Source organism: Dendropsophus ebraccatus, chromosome 4 (genome assembly GCF_027789765.1).
Source record: "Dendropsophus ebraccatus isolate aDenEbr1 chromosome 4, aDenEbr1.pat, whole genome shotgun sequence".
In the NCBI taxonomy this organism is placed as follows: domain Eukaryota; kingdom Metazoa; phylum Chordata; class Amphibia; order Anura; family Hylidae; genus Dendropsophus; species Dendropsophus ebraccatus.
This window is the reverse complement of record NC_091457.1, coordinates 107,245,207-107,260,277: the sequence shown is the minus strand read 5'-3', so window position 1 is coordinate 107,260,277 and position 15,071 is coordinate 107,245,207. Positions and strand designations below refer to the sequence as shown.

Here is a 15,071-nt window from a genome sequence, read left to right as displayed (position 1 = left end):
ATTAGGGTGACACAAGCCCCAGACCTTGTTACCAGAGTTAAGCAAGGTGACCAAATTACCTGATTACACCTGCGCTGCGAGATAGAGTATGTAGGCTTCTAGCTACTTTGCTCTATCCAAATCAGTTCCTCTTGTTTCAGGATACTGTGCTGGTTCATGAAGTGTTCATGGAGTGGGTTGGGGTGTTCTTTAACTTTGTCCTCTTCAGAGTAGCTTAGCACTGCATACTAGCAATAGGTGTAGCTTTTGAAGAAAAAAGTCTCTGTGTCTTCCACGTGCGTCTATCCACTAACACACACTAGACTGACTAAGTGTAGGTGTGTACTTCCTCTCCCTATGGGACAACTTCCTACAAGAGGTGTAATGTCTCCTGTGAGTGGTGGAGAAGAAAAAAGGACAGAGATAGGTGAAAGGAAAGAACAGCTCTCATTGGTGCGCAGATTACAACAAACAATAACCCCTTTTTCCCTACAGCTGTGCAATACATAAGTGCATAAACAGATAACAGCACATATTGTGGTAAAACTTAGGTGTTACTTCATTACCATGTTTACTTGAAGTATAGAGATGAGCAAACCGGGTTTGGGTTCGAGTCGATCCGAACCCGAACGTTCAGTATTTGATTAGCGGGGGCTGCAGAACTTGGATAACGCTCTAAGGTTGTCTGCAAAACATGGATACAGCCAATGACTATATCCATGTTTTCCAGATAGCCTTAGGGATTTATCCAAGTTCAGCAGCCACCGCTAATCAAATGCCGAAAGTTCGGGTTCGGATTGACTCGAGCATGCTCGAGGTTCACTCATCTCTATTGAAGTAGAGAATTTTGCGAGGGGTGTAAAAACTAATAACACCCGTGGTGGGACACCACAAAAGATCATTGGAGAATCAAAGGTTCAGTGAGGTATGGTAGCGGGATATGAGGTCAGAAATATAAGGAGGGGACAGGTTGTGGATGGCCTTGTTTGTCATGGTTAATAAACCAATTGATTGTTACTGTCACACAGCTGAGGGTTGTTACAATGTATCAATCCAGGTAATCTGTTACCTGTTATCTGTTAAACACAGCAGTCCTTATCCACACAGGCAGATTGTAGCATGACCTTTGCTGTGAGAGCAGGACTATGGGCCTTCTTACATGGCTCAACATGAGGCAGAAAAAGAAAGATAATTGATAAGATAATTTATATGGCCGCACAAAAGATTTAATCAGGCGATAAACAAGCATTAGCTCATTTGGTGGATGACTGGCTCTTTTACACGGGCGTTTACATAGGTAAATAACCTTCTTAGGAATGTGCGTTACTTATGGTCGGTCATTATCCTAGCTAGTTTTCAGCCTCTGGCTACGTTCACACTACGTAAGTTTCCGGCCGTAGCACGTTCCGTGAATAAGCGGCCGGAAACTTACGTAGTTTGCGTGCAATGGAAAGTATACGATCTACGGGCGCACAGTTCACACTACGTACGAACTTACGCCCGGATCGTATGCGGCGCCGTAAAAAAAGACCATTGTTTCCGGACGGAAATGCCGTAACTTACGTCCCGTACGTAGTGGTGATTTCTTCATTTTGCCAGCTTTTTGTTCCGATCCAAAAGGTTCTGTAGGGTGTCCGGGGCTAGGCGAAGATTTCCAAGTAAAAGACCGCTGTTAGATCACTACGAAGAGCGCTCGGGAGGCGTAAGTACGCTACGGGCGTAAGTTCGCGGTCCGTACGTATCCGGCCGCAACTTGCGTAAAGTCCCGGCCGGAGTTTCATACGTATATGTCCGGCCGTGAAAAATATGCGGCCGGACATATACGTAGTGTGAACCTAGCCTCTAAGTGTAAACAAGAAAATGTCTATTTAGTAGCAGCAAACAGGGTAATTAGAAATGGCAAAAAACTGAGAGATAAAGTTATAAAAGTTGCAGAACTTCTCATTAAACATTGATTTAGCTCCATCTACATAGGGCTGAATATGTAATGTATGATCAAGTTTTCTTTGGTTGTAGAACAGTCAAGTGTGGATGGAATATGTCTTGTAGAGCTGTGGTGCAATATAGTCTTTTGGGGTACACACTGGCACCTCTTCTACATCCTACAACTGCTGCTGAGCAGGAATTGGGGCCTGCCATTCTGCAGAGCTGTGACATTATAACGTTGAGTTTTCACAGGGTAAAAATGTTATACCAGTCCAAGACTCATCTAACAGCCCAAAACATGAGGCTAAAAATTGTATTAATTGTGTTTTACCCTTATGGTTTACATTTACTCTGTTTAGCTAATTTACCTTGGGGTTGAATAGGATGAACCTGCAATTCTAGACCCAGTCTATGAATAATCATGACAGACGTTTTTCATAATAATAACAGTCAATGTGCAAATAATGTCCATTATTTCAAAGAATTGTGGATGTTATTCGCGCAATGATGGACATTAGTGTGAAAGACAGCCTTCATTGTAGCATAATGTGAACCTAGCCTAAAAGAGGATTTATGTTGTGGCCACTGTAGAGGCTGCTAATGGGAATAAGGAGAGGTAGCTACTGGTAGCTATCGGTAGTTATGGTTAAAACTAGAGATGAGCGAACCTCGAGCATGTTCGAGTCCACCTTAACCTGATTGTTCGGCATTTGATTCAGCAGCCACCGCTAATCAAATGCCGAATGATCGGGTTTGGATGGACTCGAGCATGCTCAAGGTTCGCCCATCTCTAGTTATAACATATCTAGTCTAGCATCACACATAGACATCAGATATAACCAAAAAAGTATACAATTTGAGTCCCATATGGCTGAGAGTCATGTGTGACTTAAAATTTGCAGCACCTCTTAGGCACTGAGAGTCTCATGTGATGTATTTTGAACTGTAAGCTGGAAAAATCACTTGTGACCTGACTGATTAAACATCTATAGTTGTCGCGTAGCCTTAACTCAGCCATGTACATTTATTAGTAGTATCATTGGAATCTGAGGCCACATACCTGGGTCTTGGGCAGAAAGTGGCCTATGGTCACCGTGCCATGACACCATCTTCTTGTTTTATGCTTGGTCTGGAGGGGCTTATGTCATTTTATGACTTTGCTGCCAGCCTTATGAAATGCTGCAAATACATCCTGCTGAAGCAAACAGTGAGCTGGAAGTAATCAGTTTCTCTGTGATACAGACACATATCTCATCTTCTGATCACGTCCAGCCTGTCTCTCTGCTTCCAGTGCATGGGGTGCACTGGCATTTGTCAAGGAAGAAGAGAAAATTCAGAGTGAGAAAATCTATGCTCAATATGTCAAGATCTCATCTTCCTATTTTGTCTGATGAAAATTTTGCATGTCACAGCAAGCGCTAATGTTTAATGAAGGCAATTAAATCTCAGAGGCAGGGAGGCGGCTTCCTCCTTCTGCAGCGGCAAGGATCTGTTAAACAATCTAAGATGTATCTGCTCTAGCCGAGGACAAGAAACAGGAGAGTGCTGCTCACAGCTAGAGAGATGGCTTGTCATATCCAAATGTGAGCGGATGACGGCCCTGTCCCAAACAGCTAATTAAAGGGGAAGTCCAACTATTACATATTTCAGCAAATTATATACACAAGTGGAAAGATAACATTAGTAGAAAGAGAGTCCATGATTACATTGATGGACGTCTCAATCTCAGCACCTCTGTCGATCTAATGCTTAAAGTATTCAGTGTTTTAGTAAGAGCTGTAGCCTCTTCATTGTGTACATGCTCTCATGCTAGCAAACAAGCTTTTTACCACAGTAGCTGAGATTAGGGCACAGCTGCATCAGCATAGCCCCTGTAGAAAAAAAAAGTATGGCGTGTGCAAGTACAAACACATGTAAATGATCAGAATTACAGATTACCATATTACAGGTTACTCACTTGAACCCCTTTAAACACCTGATCGGGGGGGGGGGGGGGGGGGCAGAAGTTGAGGGCCTCAAGTGCCAAGCAGGCAATCAAATGCAGGGGGAGAAGGAAGGCATAGAAACAGTGAGCATTAGGGTTAGGCCGGATACACACACATATTTATGTATCTGTATTATGGCCACAACACCCAAGCCTGATGACAGGTATCTAACCCTGAAGTGACAGCTGTCAGCTGTCACCCACAGTTAGGTCACGACTTAGAAAAAAAAATGTCCATATTACTTTAATGTAAAGTTAGATAAGTTAAATAACTTTTAATGAAAGCTAAGGTTAAAACAAGAAGTCATTCAAAACTAGTCAAACTCAGGGTCAGCATTAAAAAGACAAAGTTATGGTTGCATTTTAAGCCATGTTTACTTAAACATAAAACTAGAACTAAAACTAAAGGAGAAGGGACCTAACTGCTGTGAAGCCCCGCCTAGGTGACACTGTCCATATAGGAGAGAGGGCCCAATTGCCATGAAGCCTTGCCTAGGTGACACTGTTCACATAGGAGAGGGGGCCTTACTGCCATGAAGCCCTGCCTAGGCGACACTGTCCATATAGGAAAGAGTGCCCAACTGCCGTGAAGCCCCGCCTAGGTGACACTGTCCATATAGGAGAGAGTGCCCAACTGCCGTGAAGCCCCGCCTAGGTGACACTGTCCATATAGGAGAGAGGGCCCAACTGCCATGAAGCCTCGCCTAGGTGACACTGTTCCTATAGGAGAGGGGGCCTAACTGCCATGAAGCCCCGCCTAGGTGGCACTGCACACAGAGTAAGGGAAATAACAGTATAACTTTAAATCTGAGGTATAGTTATTGATTCAATAGGTTTATGCTTTGCACTGAGGTGAAACTCAGAGTCAGGAATAAACAAAAGATTAAAACCTGGGGATACAACAGGGTGAAACTACTGAAATAAAGCAGTAGGAAGTGTATGTTGTTACTGGAGTGGGCATTTAAGGACCACGGAACACACACATATAAGATGTTAAATGTTTTTGATACAATGAAAGTGTTCATGACAAATGAGAACACGTCCTCTACAACCCTGGCGGCAGGCTGGAGCTGTGCTGGTGGAGGTGTAACTTCAGTTTAGATTTGAAGATTGATGAGAACAGAATGTGACGCAGGTCAAAAGGGATGGAGCTGCAGATATAAAGAGCTGTCAGAAAGAAAGGTCTGAGGTGTGAGCGCAATGAGACGGGAAAGATGTACCGATAATGTTAGCTAATGCCAGATGTGTGGCTGTGAAAGGTAAAGAAATAAAATTATTATTTTTATGAACTTAGTTCCACACACACTTTTAATTGACTTTTGAAGATAAACTGTCATGTGTACATATGTATATATATATATACCTATGTATATGAGGCACTATGGGGGAGATTTATCAAACATGGTGTAAAGTGAAACTGGCTCAGTTGCCCCTAGCAACCAATCAGATTCCACCTTTCATTTTCCAAAGAGTCTGTGAGGAAGGAAAGGTGGAATCTGATTGGTTGCTAGGGGCAACCGAGACAGTTTCACTTTACACCATGTTTGATAAATCTCCCCCAATATCTATATTAGCAGTATGTTTGGCTATTATATAACTTTTATGTGGAATTTTTATTAGTTTTCCCATTTGCAGGCTTTATTTCTATTTTTCAGTTGTCAATGAGCTATTGGGTGGAGCCTAACATCTATGATGGGTCCCATACCATACCCACAGTTTTGAGTAGGGCTAAAAAAGTGTGGCTAAAAAAGTGGAAAGGGCGCCATAGGGTGATAACGTAACCAACAGATTGTAGGTCGAACAAGCTGATAATAAAACTGCTCACCTGATGGTGTTGTGCTAAGAACACAATACCTGTATGCACTATCAGTGAAGACAGAGGTAGTAGCCGTAGCAGCCAGGCTCCAAGGGTAGATGCCGAGATCCCAAACCAGGAGATCAGGGAATGGAGAATGGTAGATGAAGTGTCGGATCCTCGGGGTAGGCGGGGACCACAGGAGCCAGAATGACGGCGCTTCACGGCTTCAGGTTTAATGAAGTAAAACGATGAATTTTAATGGTCTCATAAACAACGCGTTTCGAGGCATAAATTGCCCCTTTGTCAAGTAGGAGAGACATCATGTCTCTCCTACTTGACCAAGGGGCAATTTATGCCTCGAAACGTGAGAAAACATAAAGGGAAACTCTGTGTATAGTGTTGTATATAAATTCTCATCTGTATTTAGCGATGTCTAATATCACTGCTGTTTCATAGGGGATTGGGTCCTATTACATTGGTGGTAGAGATAGAGGGTGTTGATATGACTGTATGTGTCTGCTGGAGTGGCCCTTTAACTTGTAACGGAGTGTTTCACTGCTGCAGCTATGCCACAACTGTTTTCAGCATAAAAAAAAGCAAAAGAACCACAAATCAAAACAAAAGAGCAGGAAATCATCCTATTACTGAGCGGTTGAAAGGAGAGCTTTTTTTTTTGTCCAGTCTCCTTCAAGTACAAGAAAGCTGAGGGTGGGGGTGTGGCGGGGAGTATAGTTTCTGATGCCTCAGTGATATTCATAGTTCAGTGGTTACATTGGGCCCAAACCAAATAAATGACAACAGTAATGTTCAGGTTGGACGAGTCTCTGCTTCTAAATATAAACTCTATAGATTTTTGCCTTCATTTATGCAAACAAAAAATGCAAACATTGGTATTAATTGGTGGAGCGAGCAGAAGTATAAAACAGAATCCATTAAAGGAACACTGCCTGCAGAGCTGTACTGTGTGCACATGGGCTTCTCTTTATGGCAGTATTATGGTCCTGTACTGTTCCCACAGCACCACTTCCTAGAGCATGACTAAAGGACCTCCAGACACAGAAACCTGCACCAGAGATATCTATAGCCAGCCTCTACATATTAACATACAAAAGGTCTGAAGGTAGATGTTAAAGGGGTAGTCCACCAAAAAAAAATTTCTTTCAAATCAACTGCTGTCATGAAGTGACAGAGATTTGTAATTTACTTCTATTAAAAAATCTCAAGCCTTCCAGTACTTATCAGCTGCTGTATGCCCAACAGGAAGTTGTATTATTTCCAGTCTAGAGAGCAGGAGAGGTTTTCTATGGGGATTTGCTACTGCTCTGGACAGTTCCTGACATGGACAGAGGTGGCAGCAGAGAGCACTGTGTCAGACTGGAAAGAAAACACCACTTCCTGCTGGACACACAGCAGCTGATAAGTACTGGAAGACTTAAGATTTTTTAATAGAAGTGAATTACAAATCTCTGGCACGTTATGGCACCAGTTGATTTGAAAGAAATTTTTTTTCGGTGGACTACCCCTTTAAGTGTATAAGAGGGATGCACTGCAGAGATTATCCTGTCTGTGTAGTTCCTTCCAATAAGGGTTTGTGACACTAAGATACTTCTGGCACCTTTAGTAGATTATGCTCTCATCTCACCCTCTAGAAGGTGGCCGACTGGCATCTGATGAGCTCATTATGGGCTCGTATGGAGTATAATGCTTCTCTGCACAATGTTCGTATGAGCGAAGGCTTTGGGCATCTCTCCAGTGCTCTCTGCCAGGAAAACAGGTGCCAGTCTCAGCCCCCTGGCCGCCTGCATCTTTGCATTTTTACCAGAGTATTGAGACTCTGCCAACAATGTCTTAGATAGGACTGGAATTAAACAGTATTAGGAGAAAGAAGTGGCCTTGGAGTAAAAAGTTTTACAGTACTACTTTATTAACTTTTTGGGTCAAATTAGGTGACTGCTCGGTATAGCTCTCAGTCTCTAAATCTTTCTAAAATATTGGCCGACTTACCAAAGAAATTCAATTCTTAGACAGTCTAAGAATGTACTGGATTTATCACTGTTTATACTGTATACAGTGGCTCGGGCTGATAAGTTTAAGACTGGACCAACTATTAGTTGGCCTAAACTGCACCAGAATATTATGACAGAATTCAGGCTCCATTCTGGTGCATGGCATTGCTTTACACTTTGGGCTACGTCCCTTTACAGATGTTTCAGAAAAAGTCTCTAAAACACATAATAAATACATTGTCGCTCTTGTCAGGAGATGCTGTCTTCTCCTGATGACTATCTGCAGTACTGGACAATGGAGATACTTCACACCTATATGCCTAGATGCTGTAGGTGCCCCTAATGCATCCTCACCATTGTCAACAGCTGCATCTGAGGAGGATGTCTTAAGATTCCTTCCCACTAGGTATGTAAGAACCTGGGCTAGGGGTATGAAATGTGGTTGCTTGTGGATCTCAGTAGAGTGAGGAGCTGATGCTAAGGTCATCACCTTCCTGAGATACTTGAAACCTCATTCCTCTGAGAGCCATTGCTATTCAGAAGTGGGAATTGCTGAGGAGGTCAGCACCCTTAAAGGGGCATCTATGAGGAGAAGAACTTGAAGCACTGCTGCCACTGAGCCAAGTAAGGATATGTGCACACTACAGAATACGCGTGGAGACTTCAAGCAGATTCCGTCACCTGGCCTCCACTTGAAGTTCCGCTCGTCATATAGGCTCAATCCTATTCTCCAGCGAATTGTTTGAAGGATGGCGGAACTTTTTTTTTTATAATTGAAGTCAATAGAAAACAGATGCACACAAATGCAATCATGTTTTTTTTTTCATAAAAAGGATGGAAAAAGCTGACTGCAAAAACGCTTTTTTTTTCTTTATTATTTTATTAAACTCTTTTTTTTTTTTTTTTTTTTACTTTTTAACTAGTCCTTATCAGAGAACTTTTACATGCGTTCTTCTGTAGTGTTGTGTATTACGCTTGTCAAAAAAAAAAAATGTTTTCCCTGTAGTGGTTCTTTAAAAAGTAAGTGCTCACTAGGTGGAGGGTTATAGGGGCTCCATTTGTTTCCCATCTGGTTCTCACAAGGCCTGCCTACTCTGTGTACAACCTCTTTATGTGACATCACTGAACTGAACTGAATGTACTGATATTACTAGTCTTGGCCTGGGGCATTCCGATGTCAACATATGCCCCCAATATTCACAAGTAGGAAATGAGGGATCTACAAGGGAGTTAATAAGCCTGAACAAACTAAGTGAATTCCTCCAGGCAAATTGGGTTCTGATCACTGCCTCCAGGGATTCTGCAGGAGGAGTCACTTTATTAATATTGTATTAGTAAAGGAGATGAATCAGGATTTAAGTCCCAAAACGGAAGCCTCTTCCTCCTTCTTGATGTTCTCTGTGCAGATTAGAAATTACTCAGTGCAGTGTTCAACAAATAAAAACAATAATTTGCATATTAAATAGAGCCCCGCTATATGATGTATGGTATACATAGTCCTTTCATCGAATCTCCAGAGTCGACTTAATCTGATGGGAACGAAACTCCTACTGTGCCTCTCCGCAATTAAGAGTCTAGATGACAGCGAGGCACTTTATAAATCATATGGCTAATTATAGATTGGGTGCTCATTCTCACACATCTGGCTCCGCAGGAGGGAATATGCAAATCCTCTCTGTACGCCAATGCCAAACTCAGCTGTGTCGTTTAGAGTAGGGCAGTAGGATTGCCTCGGAAAACGCACATTCATGAATGTAAACGATGCTTATGTTGACTAATAATAGAATAATGATCAGCAGTTATTTATATTACTTTGTATAATTATTCGCATTGTTATCTTCATCATTATTACAGAAGTTCTGTTCACACTCCTATTTAGCGCCTTCGCTGGGGGGTTCATAACTTTGGATTATTGCAGAACTATTGCTACTAAATTTAAGGTAACCCTGGTGGCACCCCAATAGACCAATTATAATTTAAAACACTCCATCTGGCGCCATTCAGGTCTTTCATATGTTGATACCTGGAAATTCTATTGCAGGTGTGAATCGAGCTTAAGTGGTCATTCACATGTTCCATAACCGCCAACATTGTCCTTCATTATGATGCTGTTAGCTCTAAAAAAGTTTAAATTTTTTGCGCTACTGTACTGTATGATACAGCATGTAGCCAGTAACCAGTAGCCAGATGGGTGAGGACAGCGTGTGAGCACAGTAGTACAAAGGTGATAATGAATGATAATGCTGGGAGTCCCAAAGTCCATTCCATAGCACATTGTCCGTAATGACCATTTAGGCTAGTTTCACACTGTGTTTTTGCAGTCTGTTTAACAGATTTGTCGTTAAATAGTTACTTACAACATACGAAAAAACTTTTTACACAGGCAGATTATTGGGCAAATGACCATTCGTAAAAACACACTTTCCCGACAATCTGACTGTGTTAAGGGCCAGCGATCAGCCAACAACTAACCATAGGGGTCGAGCAGTGGTAGCTGTATACTCAAAAGAGTAGCCAATTTTAAAGGGGAACTCTGGATAAGAAAAACTTGTTTTTTTTATTAAAAGTTATATAGATGTATCTATATAATATATTACCATATCTGTATTTCTGCCACACTGGTAGCTGATAGAAATCCAGGAAGTGAAGAAAAAAGGCCGCTGTGCCAATTCACATTGTCTCCTGCTCCCACTGCTCTCCCATCTTAGGAGACAAATCTTCCATGCCTCTGTCTCTCATTGTGAGTGTTTGCTGAGGACAGGCTGATGATGCAGACAGGGGGCAGGGCATGATTTCACAGGAGGCTTGGTTGGGTCCCCCAATCCACTGAGCGATTCACCATCTCTGACCGGCCAGAAACAGGTGCAGCACTAATTTTACTGATTGTGATTGGTGGGGGGCTGTGATGATCAGCTGAGGGAAAGCATTGCATTTTGGGAACTGCTCAACCAGGAAGGACAGAAACACAATACAACACCCCCTTCCCGCCCCCAAACAAATGGACAAATGGATTTTTGGTAGTTTCAAAACTGGGATAGACAGGTAAGTAATGCTATAAGCTTCCGCAGAAGTTTATTTTTTTTTAACCTATACCTGGAGTTCCCCTTTAAACAAACACTACTTGTAAAAATCCAGTAAGTTGTAAAGCATGCTGAGACTTGCAGTTCCACAACTCATGTAGGGCCCCCATTTGCCTATACTTGTTATTGCTGTGGATTCTTGCAGGTACAAGTCGAGCGATGTGCGGTAACAGGATGTGACCTTATTAGAACATCACTTCAGTGATCAAGAAGACGAGCAGAATGTTACAATATCAGTTAATTCTCCAGGAACATCGCTGTTATACGCCAAGGCACTTCCACTCATAGGTCAGCAGAGATGAAGCGAGCGTCTGTATTACAGCTAACACAGACCTCTGCAAGGTATGGGAAAGACCACTGCTTCATATTACAACACTCTGCAGGCTCTCATACAGTAAAATAAAGGTTACAGGGTCACTGGACCCATGGTCTGTGTAGCTGGGAGCCCTCATTTATGAAGAATATATGGGTTCCTTGTTTTCCAATTATAGAACATCCACCCAATGGCTTTCCAACATTCACTAGTAATTGTGGGCCATGAAATTCAGTAGCTCAGCCCTTAAATTAAATGTAATCTAGCGATGGGCTGTTGCGTATTGCTTTTAAGGTGGCAGAGCCCCCAACCCATACCTTCTGGGCTCCTATTACACATATGCCCCCTGGTCTGCATGTTCGTCATCTATTTTGAAGATGAAGTAAATGTATTGTTTCCTCTTTCCAGCCATATGAGGCCAAGGAAAAGTTGACAGTAAAACAGGTGATTACAGAAAGGGAAGAAACCTCCCTGTCCCTATAATCACTACTTCATGTCATCTATCTCCAGTGCTGGGAAACTCCAGAGACATTTACATCTATATGTGTCACTGATATTAGCAGCTCTATATACATATATATATATATATACACACACTGCAAACTTTAAATTTAGTTTCCGTTTAAGTAGATCTTTGAATATTTAGATTGATATTCATATTCATATGTCAGTAATATAGTAAGGACCCCCTACCACTCCTCAGTTTGGACCACTTAAAGTGAATCTGTCAGCACCGAGTTCCTACCTGAGGTGCTGACAGTGTGCTGTAGTTGGCAGTTTCCTAGTGAGCATGTTACCTTTTGGTAATTTGTTTGTAGAATGGATTATGCACAATCTTGTGTCTCCTACTGTAATCACTGTAGGGTCAAAGAAGAGTTATGGCTCAGCGTTTGTGCCGCACTCTACCACACCTCACCACTCCTCTCTCTTCTAAATCAATGCTGCCTGGCCTCCTGCTTGCTCGGTGAGCCAGTGTCTCTGATTGCAGATCAGTCCTCTGTAGGCAGTTTATGTCTAAAAGAAACAATCAGATATAGTTGTATCTCTGAGCCCAAATGTGTTGGAGCTGTGAACTATGGTAAATCACTAGAGCACCAGTTGTTCTTTCTTTGGTTCAAATCCCCTCATGGAAATTAAATGTGTATTTTTTTATCATGATATTATTATTTTTTTCTCATCTCTGTATTAAAATACTAAACTAATTTGGACCCAATTTGGAATTCTTTTCACTTTTAAAAATGATTAGAAAAATAAAGACCTATATTTCATTTCCATCAGGGGAAATGGAGCCTGATTGCTTGCTGCTGAGCTAACTCTGAGCTAATTCTACTTTACACCCCTTTAAAAAATCTCTCCTACAGCTTCAAGACTTTTGGGATCAGATATTCAACTATATCTGATTGCAGATCAGTCCTCTGTTGGCAGACACTGACTGACAGCTGAGTGAGCAGCCTGTAGTGGCAGAGGAGCTGATTCAAATGCAGGTCTTCCTATTTCATCCTTTCAGTGCACTTCTCCCACCTGCTGCCTCTTACAGAGCCTTGTATGTGGAAATTCATCTATGTATAAGTTGCCATGTCTCCCTCCCTGCACCAGATTTTGCACTTGCACAGTACCTGCACAGAACCGGGCTGTTTTTCCGCAAGAATTGAAGCCATCCAACCGGCTGCAAAAAAAAGAACTGAGAAATCTAATTCATAAGATGACCATGGTGTATATACTGTACCTATACACCATAATAAAGGCCCCATTCCTGCATTCTACATTAATTCTTCAGACACAGAAGAACTATTTTTTAATTGTAAAATTCTACAAAAAAGAAGTCTACAATAAAAATATAGTATGAACAGAAAAGACTGGCAGTTTTTTTATTTTATTTTATGAATATAAAAAATATTTCCATTCATGTACCGAATGTAGCAAACGATGAATAAGTTTAATAAAAAAAAAAAAGTTGTAGAACAACAAATTATTCTATACCGAATAAAGTTTCTTTACCTAGAACTTAAATATTCTGTAAATATCTACAGATTCTGGATACAGGCGTCTCTGTATAGTATAATTCTAACCTCTGCAGTGAGCGGTTACTAAGACCCAGGCCGCCGCCATCGCTATTTACAGAAGGCAAAACATTTGTGAATGTCAGGTCTATGCCGAGGTTTCTAGAATGTGCTGCCTACTGGGACGAGAGGTTAAATCCCCGCTTCCCGCAGAGGTATTGATATATTCCTCCAGTAATCTCTGCATATATCAGACCCAGATCGTTCCAGAACAATTCAGTGTCATTTAGGTTTAAAATAATCGTTATATAATCCGGCCCCTTAAATCTCAGCAACAAGGTCTCTGTACGAACAAAACCGACAGAAATGTGTCTTCATCTACAATCCAAATGTCACTCCAAAGGGGAGCTGCTTGGAGTCATTACTTGTCAATTCTTCGTAATGCCAGGGGTTGCTGGAATACAAAGAGCGGCTGGAGGTGGCACAGACTTATTATCAGCCAAGGCACAGCAATGTCACGTGGCATGTACAGCACCTCTATTATATGGAAATAAATTGATTCCACAGGTTAGATAGACATGGGAACATTCTTGCTTTCTGTTCATCTACAAACAGACCTAATACTTCTCACAGCTGAGGGTCTAATACAATTGTATTAGGTCTAGACAATCACATTTAACACATCAGAAGTGCAAGACTCCTAATTTGTTACAATGTATCAGCATAGATAAAATGTATCAGCCTGGAGTCCAGGTTGTTTCCCTCACAGAGTATCATTTAGGCTGCATCTAATGGTGCGTTTACACAGACAAATTTATCTGACAGATCTTTGAAGCCAAAACCAGGAACAGACTATAAACAGGGATCAGGTCATAAAGGAAAGACTGGAATCTATCCTCTTTTTAAATCCATTCCTGGCTTTGGCTTCCAAAATCTGTCAGATAAATCTTTCTGTGTAAACGCACCATAAGGGCCCTATTACACCAGCAGATTATCTGACAGATTTTTTGAGCCAAAAACAGGAATGGATTCTAAACAGGGAACAGGTAATAAAGGAAAGACTGAGATGTCTCCTCTTTTAAAATCCACTCCTGGCTTTGGCTTTTAAAAAAATCTCAGATAATCTGTTGGTGTAATAGGGCCCTTATGCTGGGTTTACACGGAGTGATTATCGGGCAAATTTTTGCGATAACGATCGAATTCGAATGATAATCGTACGTGTAAACGCGGCGAACGATCGAAAAATCGTTCATTTTGATCTTTTAACAGGTTCTTAAATTGTCGTTCGTCGTTCGCAAAAAATTCACCAATCGTTCCGTGTAAACAGCCGTTCACTGATTTTCCCTATGTGTGAGATAGGCTTAAGCGATCACAAAACGATCGCAAAACGTATTTTCTGTACGATATATCGTACCGTCTAAACGCTGATCGTTATAAAAAAAAATTGTTACTTCAAATTCGTTAATCGTACGATCGGGCGAATTATCGCTCCGTGTAAACCCAGCATTAGTGTATGTTCACACTGAGCAATTCAGGCAGATTCCGCAAGGAATTGAAGAGGAAATATTTCTGCTTGAAATTCCTCTCCTTTTATGCTCTGGCAGAATAGGAGCAGAATTCGAGTGGAATTCAAGCAGAATTTTAAGCAGAATTTAAGCCCCATTGACTATAAGATTCCGGATGGAATTACAAACGGAAATTTCCGCCATGTGTACTAATGCACGGAAATACAATAGAAAACAATGGCAGCCAAGACTGCTCATTTTTTACATATTTCACATGCATTTTGATTTGGAACGCGCTCCCAATTTCGCAAGAATTGCTCAGTGTGAATATATCCTAACTGCAGAAAACTCTTAGCTGCATGAAGTGTTATATAACTGTTGAAGGACGGTTTCGTATAAAATGTTCATGTACTCTATAAGGACTAGAGATGAGCGAACCAACCGGATTTCTGGTTCGTATGAATCAGACATCTCGGCGGC

General features: G+C 41.5%; 1 protein-coding gene and 1 long non-coding RNA gene across 3 annotated transcripts in view; one reads left to right on the top strand and one right to left on the bottom strand.

Moving 5' to 3' along the window:
- The window catches only part of GRM7 (glutamate metabotropic receptor 7), a 319,156-nt gene that overhangs the window by 56,039 nt on the left and 248,046 nt on the right, over positions 1 to 15,071 (bottom strand). The window lies entirely within an intron of this gene.
- LOC138788605 (uncharacterized) lies at positions 4,583 to 12,829 on the top strand. 2 transcript variants are annotated; one of them, XR_011362623.1, is made up of 3 exons: positions 4,583 to 4,667; positions 10,919 to 11,115; positions 12,683 to 12,829. It is a non-coding gene; the product is annotated as an uncharacterized lncRNA (long non-coding RNA). The 2 variants fall into 2 exon arrangements; XR_011362622.1 differs by having other exon boundaries at positions 12,594 to 12,829.